The sequence below is a fragment of the Urocitellus parryii genome, chromosome 1 (genome assembly GCF_045843805.1).
Source record: "Urocitellus parryii isolate mUroPar1 chromosome 1, mUroPar1.hap1, whole genome shotgun sequence".
Taxonomy (NCBI): domain Eukaryota; kingdom Metazoa; phylum Chordata; class Mammalia; order Rodentia; family Sciuridae; genus Urocitellus; species Urocitellus parryii.
The window spans coordinates 121761050-121776315 of record NC_135531.1 but is presented as its reverse complement, the minus strand read 5'-3'; positions in this window follow the sequence as shown (position 1 = coordinate 121776315).

Genomic DNA, 15266 nt, shown 5'->3' with positions numbered 1-15266 from the left:
AAGTGAATCCTAATACACCATTAGGGGGGCTTGGGATCCCCTACCAGAGCATACCTGGACTGTAACCCTTGTTGTTCCTTTAAAATCCTCCTGTCCCTACTGATCAGGAGAGTCATAGCGTTTGGGACAGGAGTCCTCTGTGTTTCTTCTTTGCTAGCAAAGCAAATCTTTTTTTTTTTCCTTTTTCTCAAAACCATGTCCTCATTACTAAGTAGGCATTGATTGGCATTGGGAACAGGGACCAAGCTTTTAATTACAGTAGTGTGTGTGTGTTGGGGGTGGGGGGATAGTTCAAAGACTGTTCAAGACTGAGGCACTAGTTTCCTTCCTAACTGATTCTTCTCCAGGGTTCTTGCCTCCTTTAACCAGTTTTCCACTCAAGTTACACAAAGAAAAAGGTCCATGTGTCATGCTACCCCTCTAAATTGAATGGCTTCTCACTGTTCCTAGGAAAAAGTTACAAATGTCAATATGGATTTCAAGGCCCTGGAGGATCTGGCCTCTATCTGCTCTACATCTTTGTTTCTTATCATTCTTTCCTCCCTGTCTCCTCATCTGCCATCTTGGTGTTGCATTCTGCCTCATTTCACCCATAATCCTTTCCTGGCTAATGCCTAGTTAACCACATTGCCTTCAGGATTCCGTGAAAATGTCCCTCCTATTTGCTCTACCCATGGATACTTATTTGGACCCCCTAGTTTATTCTCACAGTTCCTGTGCTCCTCAGTGTGTCATGCCTTGTTTACTATCTGCAGTTCTGTGAGTGACATGGATCCATTTCTAGTGCTAAGCAATGGTTGCAGAAACATAGGAAACATGCAATAACTATTTGTCAAATTTTGATTGTTGAGAGAGAAAAAGATGGCGGCGAAGGGAGTGCATCACCCTAGTGTGCCGAGTCACTGAGCTGGAGAAAGACAAAGTGAAATGGCTGAAGGCTATCTGGTTGGGAATTTCCAGTGAAACTGAGGTGCATCAGAATCTAGTGGACGGATTTCCATCTTGCGAGGTTTGGCTGCGGGAGCTCGATTCCTCCCCACGGAGGGTCGCATAGCCTGATAGGTGATCACCCAGCGGCTGGAGTCGGTGGCGCGCGCTGGGAAGCGGCGTGGTGCCGGAGTGGGGGTGCAGTGATACGGATTCGGGGGGCACCCACCAGTGGTACATTGGCAGCGCTTAGTGCTGAGTTCCAGCTTTGAGACAGAGGAGAGAAGCGGTCCACCTCGGTTCCAGACACCGGTCGGACCACGGATGAGGTTAGCAGCCGCCATCTCAGAGAGATGATGTAATCACCCCCGTTTTCTACTGATCTCAGCTCAGTCAGCTACGGAACAGTTGATTTCAGGCTGGTATTTGCCTGCATCTGGCAGACAGTTTTTTTGCTCAGGCTCGGGACTGGGGAACCCGTGGAGAAAACTCCTAGGGGCTCCTTCCTGGCAAGGCATGCACCGGACACTGAGCGGCTGGATTCTGCTTCCCGGGGCTAAATTGGCCCAGGCCTGGGGAAACTGCAGAGACTGCCTGTGGAGGCCAGCTCCAAGTGGAGTGTGCGCTGAGCTTGGGGAGACTGGGTTCTGACTCCCGGAACAGTTTTGGCCTGGGGCTGGGGAACCCGTGGGGGTCGCTCGTTGGAGCCAGCTCCCAGCGGAGAGTGCATCAGGATCGGAGAGGTGGGGTTCTGGCTACCGAAGCTGCTTCGGCCCAGGGCTGGGGAACTGGCGGTGACTGCTTCTCGGTCAGGGTCCTGCTGGGTGCTGTGGGGGCCAGGGGGGCAGAGTGCAGCTGCCGCCTGCGCCCAGAGCAGGCCATGTGACCCGCCGGCGTGGTATCACGACACCCTAACTGCAGCCGGGGCCTAAGAGAGTAGCCGCCCATGCCTAGAATAGGACTAGCGACCCCACGGCGCGGTAGCCAAGTAACCTCATTTGGAGCAGGGGCTGTGCAGACCTGCCGTCTGAGCATACAGGGTAGGCAGACCCGCGACCCACTGGCAAGACAGGACCGGTAGCCTGCCAGCGTGGTGGACACATAGCACCGAGGCAGTCGCGTCACACTGGTTGGAGTGGGGGTGGAGCAGGGCCGCCGCCCGGGTCCGGAGGGGGCTCAGCGACCCACTGGAGAGGTAGTCAGGTACCCCCATTGGGAGTGGGGGCTGTGCAGAACTGCGACCCACCGGCCTAGAGGCCTGCCAGGGTGGTAGACACGCCACACCAATTGGAGTGGGGACCGAGCAGAGCCGCCGCCCACATCCGGATCAGGACCAACGAACCAGGGCATGGTAGTTACGTCACCAAAATTGGAGTGGGGGCAGAGCAAAGCTGCCACCCGCGCCCGCAGGGGGGTAGACCTGCGACTGACCAGCGTGGTAGACAGACCACCCTAATTAGAGGAGGAGCACAGCCACTACCCGCCCTGCAAGGGAGACTTCCCAACTATACAAGAGCAATATAAATAAATAGGGGGTAAATTTCAAAAACACAACAGTTTCACCAAGCAGAAAGAAACTCGAACAGTATGAAAAGACAAGGAAAGAAAGGACCACAAGCAATGCAGGTCAACTCAACTTTAGAAGAGGTAATAGCTGCAACAGATGGAATGTCAGATAAAGAGTTCAGGATATACATGCTTCAGATGATCTGGAGTCTCAAGGAAGACATGAGACAGCAAAATCAGACAATGAAAGACCACATTGACAAGGAACTACATAAACAAATCAAGGAAGTAAAAGATCAATTTCACAGGGAGATAGAGGTAATAAAAAACAAACAAATAGAAATCCTAGAAATGCAGGAAACAATAAACCAACTTAAAAACTCAATTGAGAATACTACCAGCAGAGTAGATCACTTAGAAGAGAGAACATCAGACAATGAAGACAAAGTATTTCAACTGGAAAAGAAAATAGACAGCTCAGCAAGTCTGCTAAGAAACCATGAGCAGAACATCCAAGAATTATGGGAAAATATCATTGGGATACAGGAAGGCACAGAGCTCCATACCAAAGGAATAAACAATCTATTCAGTGAAATAATACGAGAAAACTTCCCAGACTTGAAGAATGAGACAGAATCCCAAATCCTAGAAGCCTACAGGACGCCGAATGTGCAAAACCATAAGAGATCCACACCTAGACACATTATAATGAAGATGTCCAACATACAGAATAAGGAGAGAATTTTAAAAGCTACAAGAGAAAGGAAGCAGATTACATTTAGGGGTAAACCAATCAGGATAACAGCTGATCTCTCAACACAGACTCTGAAAGCTAGAAGATCCTGGAAAAACATATTTCAAACACTGAAAGAAAATGGGTTCCAACCAAGAATCGTGTATCCGGCGAAATTAAGCTTCAGGATAGAAGATGAAATTAAAACCTTCCACGATAAACAAAAGTTAAAAGAATTCACAGCTAGAAAACCATCTCTTCAAAAAATCCTTGGCAAAACATTACAGGAAGAGGAAATGGAAAATAACATTGAAAACCAACAGTGGGAGGTAGGACAGTAAAGGGGGGAAAGTAATCAAAGAGGAAAACAAATCAGGTTTAGTAACATTAATAAACAAATATGGCTGGAAGAACAAACCATATCTCAATAATAACCCTAAATGTTAATGGCTTAAACTCACCAATTAAGAGACACAGGCTAGTAGAATGGATCACAAAACAAGACCCAACAATATGCTGCCTACAGGAGACGCATCTGATAGGAAAAGATATTCATAGACTGAAGGTGAAAGGTTGGGAAAAATCATACCACTCATATGGACTGCGGAAACAAGCAGGAGTGTCCATACTCATATCTAATAAAATAGATTTCAAGCCAAAGTTAATCAAAAGGGATAAAGAAGGACACTTCATACTGCTCAAGGGAACCATACACCAACAAGACATAACAATCATAAATATATATGCCCCAAATAATGGTGCAGCTTTGTTCATCAAGCAAACTCTTCTTTAAAGAGGAACTAATACCAATACTTTTCAAGCTATTTCAGGAAATAGAAAAAGAGGGAGAACTTCCAAATACATTCTACGAGGCCAACATCACCCTGATGCCTAAACCAGACAAAGACACTTCAAAGAAAGAAAACTATAGACCAATATCTCTAATGAACCTAGATGCAAAAATCCTCAATAAAATTCTGGCAAATCGGATTCAAATACATATCAAAAAAATTATACACCATGATCAAGTAGGATTCAACCCTGGGATGCAAGGCTGGTTCAATATACGGAAATCAATAAATGTTATTCACCACATCAATAGACTTAAAAATAAGAACCATATGATCATCTCGATAGATGCAGAAAAAGCATTCGACAAAGTACAGCATCCCTTTATGTTCAAAACTCTAGAAAAATTAGGGATAACTGGATCATACCTCAACATTGTAAAAGCAATCTATGATAAGCCACAGGCCAGCATCATTCTGAATGGAGAAAAATTGAGGCATTCCCTCTAAGATCTGATACAAGACAGGGATGCCCTCTCTCACCACTTCTGTTCAACATAGTCCTCGAAACACTGGCCAGAGCAATTAGACAGACGAAAGAAATTAAAGGCATAAAAATAGGAAAAGAAGAACTTAAATTATCACTATTTGCAGATGATATGATTCTATACCTAGCAGACCCAAAAGGGTCTACAAAGAAACTATTAGAGCTAATAAATGAATTCAGCAAAGTGGCAGGATATAAGATCAACACGCATAAATCAAATGCATTCCTGTATATCAGCGACAAATCCTCTGAAACGGAAATGAGGACAACTACTCCATTCACAATATCCCCCCAAAAAATAAAATACTTGGGAATCAACCTAACCAAAGAAGTGAAAGACTTATACAATGAAAATGACAGAACCCTAAAAAGAGATATAGAAGACGACCTTAGAAGATGGAAAAATATACCCTGTTCGTGGATAGGTAGAACTAACATCATCAAAATGGCGATATTACCAAAAGTTCTCTATAAGTTCAATGCAATGCCAATCAAAATCCCAACAGCATTTCTTGTAGAAATAGATAACACAATCATGAAATTCATATGGAATAATAAAAGACCCAGAATAGCAAAAACAATGCTAAGCAGGAAGCGTGAATCAGGCGGTATAGCGATACCAGACTTCAAACTATACTACAGAGCAATAGTAACAAAAACAGCATGGTACTGGTACCAAAACAGGCGGGTGGACCAATGGTACAGAATAGAGGACACAGTAACCAATCCACAAAACTACAACTATCTTATATTTGATAAAGGGGCTAAAAGCATACAATGGAGGAAGGATAGCATCTTCAACAAATGGTGCTAGGAAAACTGGAAATCCATTTGCATCAAAATGAATCTGAATCCCTATCCCTCGCCATGCACAAAAGTTAACTCAAAATGGATCAAGGGGCTTGATATTAATTCAGAGACACGGCGTCTGATAGAAGAAAAAGTTGGTTATGATCTACATACTGTGGGGTCGGGCTCCAAATTCCTCAATAGGACACCCATAGCGCAAGAGTTAACAACTAGAATCAACAAATGGGACTTACTCAAACTAAAAAGTTTTTTCTCAGCAAAAGAAACAATAAGAGGGATAAACAGGGAGCCTACATCCTGGGAACGAATCTTTACTCCACACACTTCAGATAGAGCCCTAATATCCAGAGTATACAAAGAACTCAAAAAATTAGACAATAAGATAACAAATAACCCAATCAACAAATGGGCCAAGGACCTGAACAGACACTTCTCAGAGGAGGACATATAATCAATCAATAAGTACATGAAAAAATGCTCACCATCGCTAGCAGACAGAGAAATGCAAATCAAAACAACCCTAAGATACCATCTCACTCCAGTAAGATTGGCAGCCATTAGGAAGTCAAACAACAACAAGTGCTGGAGAGGATGCGGGGAAAAGGGCACACTTGTTCATCGTTGGTGGGACAGCAAATTGGTGCAGCCAATTTGGAAAGCAGTGTGGAGATTTCTTGGAAAGCTGGGAATGGAACCACCATTTGACCCAGCTATTCCCCTTCTCGGTCTATTCCCTAAAGACCTAATAAGAGCATGCTACAGGGACACTGCTACATCGATGTTCATAGCAGCACAATTCACCATAGCAAAATTGTGGAACCAACCTAGATGCCCTTCAATAGATGAATGGATAAAAAAAATGTGGCATTTATACACAATGGAGTATTACTCTGCATTAAGAAACGACAAAATCATAGAATTTGGAGGGAAATGGATGGCATTAGAGCAGATTATGCTAAGTGAAGCTAGTCAATCTTTAAAAAACAAATGCCAAATGACTCCTTTGATATAAGGGGAGTAACCAAGGACAGGGTAGGGACAAAGAGCTTGAGAAGAAGATTAACATTAAACAGGGATGAGAGGTGGGAGGGAAAGGGAGAAGGGAAATCACATGGAAATGGAAGGCGATCCTCAGGGTTATACAAAATTACATACAAGAGGAAAGGAGGGGTAAGAGAAGATAATATAAGTGGAAGAAATGATTTACAGTAGAAGGGGTAGAGAGAGAAAAGGGGAGGGGAAGGGAGGGGAGGGGAGGGGAGGGGGGATAGTAGAGAATAGGACAGACAACAGAATACATCAGACACTAGAAAGGCAATATGTTAATCAATGGAAGGGTAACTGATGTGATACAGCAATCTGTATATGGGGTAACATTGGGAGTTCATAACGCACTTGAATCAAACTGTGAAATATGATGTATTAAGAACTATGTAATGTTTTGAACGATCAACAATAAAAACAAAAACAAAAAACAAAAAACAACAACAAAAAAATTTCTATTGTTATACTTGTAACTTCCTTGCTTAGCATCTGGATGGCCATCTTAAGCAACAGCTGCTATGTTAAGAAAAAGTTTCGCTTTCCTGCCCAAGGGTGTTTCTGAGAAAGTTGACGTCTATGGAGAGATGTGCCTTGCACTGGTCCCCTGGTTCCTTGCTTTCCTTTCAATTCTATGCATTCTTGGGTGGAGGGGAGAGGAATTTAAAGAAAGACTTTTTTTTTTTTGAAATATCTATCTATCTGCCAAAGTCTGGACTTGGCACAGAATCAGGAGGCACTCACACTTTGTAGATTCAAATAGCAATTCTTTATTCCCGAACTCACACCGGCCTCCAACAAACACGTTCTGGTCCCAATCTCCAATATGCCGCCGCCCCCAAATCACCTACTCCACGAGGCTTTTTCCAAATCCCATTTGAATCTCAGGAGTACTCAATGGGAACAAGCAGCAGGAACACCCTAATCCCAGCAGCAATAATCTTCAACCTCCAACTTCCCTAAAACCCCTATTGTCTTAAACCGGAAACGCCTTAAACCGGGAACACCTTAAACCGGGAACACCCTAAACCCAAGGACCGGGATACTTCCTCAAACCTGGATCCACCCTCGATCACCTTGAGCAGGGTCATCTTACTAAAGCATACATGCAATGTCCCATCGAATGTCCTCTAAGCAGCATGGGGTACGCTGGCAAGGAGATTTTGATGCGTCATACCTACTTGGCAATTCTCTTACTGAGAATTTGCATGAACAAAAAATTTCATGAATTCTTCTGAAGAACAGACATAGGTCATTTCAAGAAGGCCTTCCTACAGTAAAACCCTGAGCTGTCCTTATCTCTGGGCCTAATCATGTCCCTGACACATTTTTATAATTTTATGAATAGCAACATTACATAATTAGCACATCAGGACAGATGTTAATAACTTATGCATTAGAGGCAGACAATTCAGTTTGATACAGGTATACTGACCATACTAGGTTCAGAAGAAGTTAGAGTCTCTCTTCTATTGACCTCCCATTCTGATGTGGGCAAAAAGTGCCAACAGGCAGTCTAGATCAAATGGGTAAGCCATGAGAAAGTATACAGAATGCTATAAATGCAACCACCTCCTACTCACGGCTTGGAAAAATTGATATTTTCTTTCTTGGGAACCCAATTCTTCCACTTTAAAGTGGGACCCAGAGTTCCTATGAAAAACCAGCCTCTACCTCAGAGCAAAGCCTGTCCAAAGAAGGGACATCACCTTTGTCCTTGGAAAGACCCACAGAGCACTCCTAGGCACATTCCCACCCTCCTCTACAAATAACAGGAGAGATCTGCTGCACCAGGTGTCCCTGACTCAGTCAGGCTAGGTGGGGATCCATAGCCAGTGAATGTGCTAATCATGTTTTAGAGTTGTTATTTGATTTTCCCACGGTGTGTGATGATTTACTAAGAGATACTATGATGTATGTGGGGGTCCCTGCCTTCTCCAAAGATTGTATAAAACTGCTGCAAACCCTGGGCTCGGGTCCTCTCAGCGTCACCAGTTGCTGTGTGTGCACGCGGAGGACTGAGCTAGCTCACAATAAACACCTCTTTGCTGTTTACATCGATCTTGGTCTCTGGTGGTCTTTTGGGGGGTCCCGAATTCGAGCATAACACCTACTGCTGATACCCCTGGTTACCGGTTACCTTGATGAGTCCCACTTCCTCCCGAATGCTGAATCACACCGAGGCAAACAGAGTAAAGAGAAGCTTTATTTAAAGGATAGTAGAACAGAATCCTCACGGGTAGAAGAAGGGGACCCAAAAGGCAGAATCTGTGGGTGAGGAAGTCCCATCCCTTTTATACACCTACACCTAAAGTTTTCTTTGTCCTTTTACATTCCTCTCCTTTATCTTGTTCATCTCCCCCTTATCCTGCATATGTATTATTGGGGGATGCAGATGGGAAGGCCAAAAGGTGGAAAACAGGTAGATTGGAGGGGCCAGGGAGGTGTGATTCCAGCGGGAAGTGGGGCCCAGGAAGAATTAAGTAATAGTTCCTTGTCTGCTCACGAGTTGCTTTTTAACTATTCTTTAGGATGGGCAGCATAGACAGGGCTTTGGGGACATTAACATTTCAATCTCCCAGCAGCAGGTTCTGATTTCCCAGACTAAATCAGACTTCATTTTCTCCATCAGACCCCCATTTATCTAGCTACATTAACTACCAGTCTTTTAAATCTGGTTTTACTGCACAAAGGATTGCCAGGAGAACAAAACAAGATAACATTTATAAAACACAGCATGTTGTCTTAAACACAGAAGGCACTCAAAAGTGGTATCCATTAACTTATCTTATAGAGCCAGAATCCAGAGTTCTTGTTCTATCTGTATTGGCTAAATTTGTGTGATGCTGCCACCACCGACTGAATTTTCATATAACCCTATGCACTGTAGTAATTGTAGCAATCACCCACTATAATCTTTGCCCTTGTTCATAGGAGAGACAAGAAATTATGGCTATACTAGCACAAACCCATTATTGCCACTTGAAAAATGCCTCAGAAAACACTGTGCTGACAAGTAGGTTAGGACTATTCTTTTCATATGTGAAGAACAAAATGTTCACATTATCTCTAGAATTCCTTCCATCTTTATTTTCTCCCTTCTATCTGCTAGTCTATTTTTTACTCTGTTGCCAATGTTATCTGTAGTTTGCTGTTCCAACAATATTAACCTCTTTACTCTCTCTACTCAGAGACCTTGAAGATTCCCTCTGAATGAGAATTGATGCATAATTACATTCTAGGTCTCAAGCCTCAGGTGGTCCTTTTTTATTTTTTTTTTAATTCTTTGCTCATTATCAGATCACCCTTTACAATGCATGCTTCTTACTTCTAGGATCAGTGCAGGGGAAATGATCAAGGGACCTAAACAATGTTGTATATGGCATTTAATATTGTGCTTACAAATTGGGGTCCATTTCATTAGTTTTATAAATATTTGAGTTATATTTTGCTTGTCACTCTACCATGTGCTCCTCAAGATTTCTTAAATGTGGGCTATACAAAAAGTCAAACCATAACTGCAGTAGGTGGAATTCTAAGAACGAATCCCCAATGGCGCTCACCCATAGGCAGAACCAGGAACCTGTGAGGGAAAAGATTATAGTCTAAAGGGTGAAGCAGAGAATCAGGGATAATTATTGTATTCTCTATCTCTCTGAAACCTAATGAAGTTGAACCAGCTGGATGTCCAAACTGCTGTGGACTGATAACTTCTACCTTCTTCTTTTCTTTTTGGTCTAATAGATATATATGTCAGTAGAATGCATTTTGACACATCATACATAAATGGAGTATAACTTCTTATCCTTCTGGTTGTACAGATGTAGAGTTACACAGGTCATGAAATTGAGCTAGAATTAAAAACAGGTAGTCAGCATAGATAGATAAATAGGGCCTTGAAGAAAACAGACCAAACCGGTTTGGGTCCAAAGGTTGGAAACTGAGATTGAAATGTTAAGGTCCCCAAAGCCTGGCCTCTACTGCCCATCCTAAAGAATTGTTAATGAAGCAACTCCTGAGCAGATGGGGAACTGCTAATAATTCACCCCGGGCCCCCTTCCTACTCAGATAACTCCTCCCTGTCTCTCCAGCCCTGCTATTTCCTACCTTTTGGCCATCCCACGGAGCATCTCCTAGGCCTAGTCACTAGTAGCATTCACAGGAAGGAGAGAGATAAAGGGAAGAAAGCAGGAGAACAAAGAAAGCCTAGGACATATAAAAAGGCAGAAGGCCCTCACTTCTTGGGATACCAGAATACTAGCTATGCCCCTCTTCTCCCTCTGGGAGAAGTCTATGTTACCCCTACTTAAATAAACCCTGTTTATATGCTTGCCTCAGCGTGATTCTCTAATATTATACTTCAACATATAAGGAAGCAGAACTCGTCATTGGTAACCACCAGTATCATAATCATATATGCACACAGGGTAATAATGTTCAATTAATTCTATCATTCTTACCCCCATACCCCTCCCCTCCCTTCATTCTCCTCAGTCTAATCCAAAGTACCTCTATTCTCCCCCCCACACACACACACACACTCTTATTGTGAATTAACATCATCATATCAGAGAAAACATTTGGCCTTTGGTTCTTTGGGATTTGCTTATTTCACTTAGCATATTCTCCAGTTTCATCCATTTACCTGTAAGGTCAGGCAGCAACGACCAAAAGGAGGCAGATTTAAAAGGCTGCTCAACGAGGCTTTATTGAGATTTCACTTCTGGGCGAGACCCTTAGAACAACAGGGTGGGTCTGAGAAGCCAGCTGGGCTGGACCAGATTGGAATTTTTATTGGGCTTAGGATAGGAAGGGAGGGCTTGGGACAGGAAAGGGGGGTTTTTAGAGTCCCTTGTCCTACTGGGGTTGGTCAGGTGAGCTGGCTGAGATCCAGGATTGGCCAGGAGACCCCGCTGATTGACAGGCAGTTCTGTCGGCTCCTGATTGGTAGTTCTTTCATGCGCACAGGATGCATAATCACCTCAAACCAACCTAACATTACCAGCAAATGCCATAATTTCACTCTTTAAGGCTGTATATGTACCACAATTTTTTTTTTATCCATTCATCTGTTGAAGGGCCCCTAGTTTGGTTCAACAGTTTAACTATCGTGAATTGAGCTGCTATGAACATTGATGTGAGTGTGTCACTACAGTATGCTGATTTTAAGTCCTTTGGGTATAAACTGAGGAGGTTATAAATTTACTGTCACAAGGACCTGAATTCTTCTAACAACCTGGAGGAGATTGGAAGCAGATTCTTCCTTAGTTGAGCCTGCGGAGAGATTGCAGCCAGCTGACACTTTGATTTCAGCCCTATGAGACTTAAGGCAGAGACTTTAGCTCTGCTGTGCTGTACTCTGACAGAAAGAATTGTGAGATAATAAATGGGTATCATGTTAAGCCACTACGTTTGTAATAATTTATTACACAGCAAGAGAAAACCAATATCACTTCTAAATATTTATTGACTATGTTCAGTGTAATGTGTCATTGCACAAGTGAAGCCAAATATTATTCAAACATTCAATTGCTCATTATTCTATTAGTTATTACTAAAAATTCATATACCCCTGCTTTAAAACTCAATCAAATAAACATTTCTATGACCCTGGAACCCCCCAAGGGAAACTCAAATTTATTATATTAATCATGACAATAGAACCAAACTAAATTAGAGTTCTATAGGTGGTAATGCAACCAGACTTAAAGATAGGTAGTTAGGGTAACTAGGTAAATTGGGTCTGATAGTGGGTCTAACAGAGAAAATGGAGTCCAGTCTGTTAGTGAAAATGGAGTCCATCCGAGTTGGGGGAAATCAGAAACTGCACCTGGGAAATTGAAGTGTTAATGTCCCCAAAGCCAGGACTATACTGCCCATCCTAAAGAACTGTTAATGAAGCAACTCCCAGCAAATAGGGAATTGCCAATTAATTCTCTCTGGGCTTCCTTCCTGCTCCATCATCTGCCCCCCACCCATAGGCACACCTGTTTCCCACCTTTTGACCTTCCCATCTGCATTACCCATCACCTGCAGGATAAAGGGAAATAAACAAGATAAAGGAGAGGAATATAGAGGGACAAAGAAAACTTTAGATATAAAAGGGATGGTACTTCCTCATCCCTCACATTCTGCCTTTCAGGTCTCCCCCTTCCTGCGGGGAAATGTCTGTTCTGCTATCCTTTAAATAAAGCCTCTTACTTTCCGCCCTACACTTGCCTCAGCGTGCTTCTCTGGTGTTATACTTCAGCATTTGGGGAATAGTGCCTCATCAAGGTAACCAGCAGTACCAGTAAGTTTCAGGAGGAATTTAGGGGATAACAGAACAGGGCAGATGGTTGGTACAGGAAGACAAAGACCTAACAAATTATATGGGTGCAGGGAAAAAGCTGTGGGTAAAGCCAAGATACATGTCAAGAATCCAGAAACAAAGAACCAGGAACATGAGCAGAGGCCTTGCAAAACTCAGGAACCAGCAAACCGGTTTTGAAAACTAGTTTTGCAGGCCCTGTGCTCAAGTCCCTTACCCTTTACTTCTCAGAATACTGGGATCCAGGAGGGTAGACTATATGCATGTATTGAAATTTAATAAATAATTAAACCCATTAATTTGTTCAATCAATATGTAATAATAATAATAATAATAAAGAATCTTGGGACTTCAAGATTAGGGTTCCAAACCAAGAAATGCAGAAAATAGATTTAGCATAGCAACAGGAGGGGGCTTGAAACTAGGTCTTGAAAAACCAATGTCAGCATGTTCAAAGATTGGCCCTAAAAAAAGACCCATGTAACCCACCTGAATGAGGGTCCAACAGGCAGAGATAAAAGTAATTCCTTTTCCCGTAGAGTAATGGTTTGGTTCTGTATCAGCTGTATGAGCAGCAACTGGCAACTTAAAAATGAGATTTTTTTTTTGTAACCAGAAATCATGATCTATTTTATGCCCCCAAATAGATTTTTCCCTTGGTACATTATAATTGTATATAATGGTGGGGTTTGATTTTACTTATTAGTACATGCACACAATATAACAATATTATTTGGTCAATATCACTCCTTAGTACTTTTCCTTGCCTTCCCCTCTTCTCTCCCCCTGGTCCCTCTCCTTTATTCTACTGATTTACCTTTGATTTTCATAAAATACCCAACCTTTCTTTGGAAATGCAAATTCCTAAGCCTCACCTGAGATCTAGAGTTTAAAACTCCTCCTCCTCCTTCTCCTTTTCCTTCTTTCTCTTCCCAGGGATTAAACCTAGGAGTGCTAAACCACTGGGCCACATCCTCTGCCCTTTTTATATTTTATTTAGAGACAGGGTCTTGTTGAGTTGCTTAGGGCCTCTCTCATTTGCTAAGGCAGGCTTCAAACTTGCTCTCCTCTTGCCTCAGCCTCCTGAGTGTAAGGTCCTTGCTTAGCATCTGGATGGCTATCTTAAGTGACAGCTGCCATTTTCAGAAAAAAATTTTTCTTTCCTGCCCAAGGGCCTTTCTGAGAAGGGCTCACCACTCCTTCATACCAACCCCACCCTTAACTGCCACGGGAGGACCTGGCTCTAATCCCTGAGGCTGCCCCATCAAAGTCCGGAACCTCAAGCCTATTTTGCCTCTCTCCATTTATGGAGAGATGTGCCTTTATTTGCCATCTCTGCCTGGTCTCCATGTTTTAGTTCTTGCTCGCCCAGTTCCCCAGTTTCCCAGTTCCTCACACTCCTTTCACTGAGTAGCTGGGATTACAGGTGTGTGCCACCCTGCCCAGCTAGCAATAATGTTTTTACGTTTATCTCCCACTGATGAGTATCTTGAGATCCACAGAGCCACATCGACAGCAGAGGCCCAACTTCCTCTATGCCACATAGGAGCTTTCCCAACAGGACACGTCAGGTCAACAGCTTCAAAATGCTACTCTTCTTGATTTTCATCCTGGGCGTATGACAAAGCAGATTACTACTGAGCTGCATGTATGCATATTAATTCAAGATTATTAATTAAGATAGATTTTAAATTCTTACTGGTTAAACAAGGGCAAGTGGAATGTGATCCAGAAGAGAAGGGGAAAACCTAATATCCTAATAACTTATTAGGATAGACAGGCACAAAAGAAGAAAAACAACAGTGAGAGAGCCCTAAACTGACATGCTCAAGAGTTCCCTCAGGAAAGACAAAACAATTATATGTGTTTAAATCGCTTTTTTGTAAAAGAGAATGATTTTTGCAACAAAAATGAAATAATAAAATTCTTACTTAGAATTACATATATTAGGGGTGTTATGCTGAAAGGGTAAAGTTTCTAAGCTGGAAAGCTTGAATGTAAAAGATTAGGTATTATTAAGTTCCTCTGTTACACCCAGAACTTGGAATTCCTGAGATAGTTAAAACAACGCCCTACTGGCCATTTAGACTAGGGCCCTGTGCAGTTCCTCACAGGGCCCGGACCAATCAGTTTGAATGTGTACCCCGCTTAGGAATGACGAATCACCCCCGCCCCACCTGTTCCTGCCAATGATTGTGCCAATCATGTCTCAGAGTTGTTGTTCAATTTCCCCGCGCCTCATGATGATTTGTTCTGATGTATGCAAAGCCCACCGCCCTCTCCAAAAAGTGTACTTAAGCTCTGCTTGATCTTTGCTCTGGGCTCTGAGCTGCGCTCCCTTCTTGAGTGGGCACAGAGTCCCAGCGCGCTGGAATGGATCCCCAATAAATCCCCTTTTGCCAATTGCATGGAGTAAGTCTCTTGTGTGGTCTCTCCCTCCGACGCTCCGCCAGACCCCCCCCTTACATTGCGAGAGATACAAAGAGTTTTTGTACCTATTTTGTTTAGTTATTAAACCTCTTAGTTCTAAAAGGACACACAGTACATACTGAACAATGGGCCCTGGAGGAAGGAGGCAAATATCGAAACTCTGGGAGACAGTAA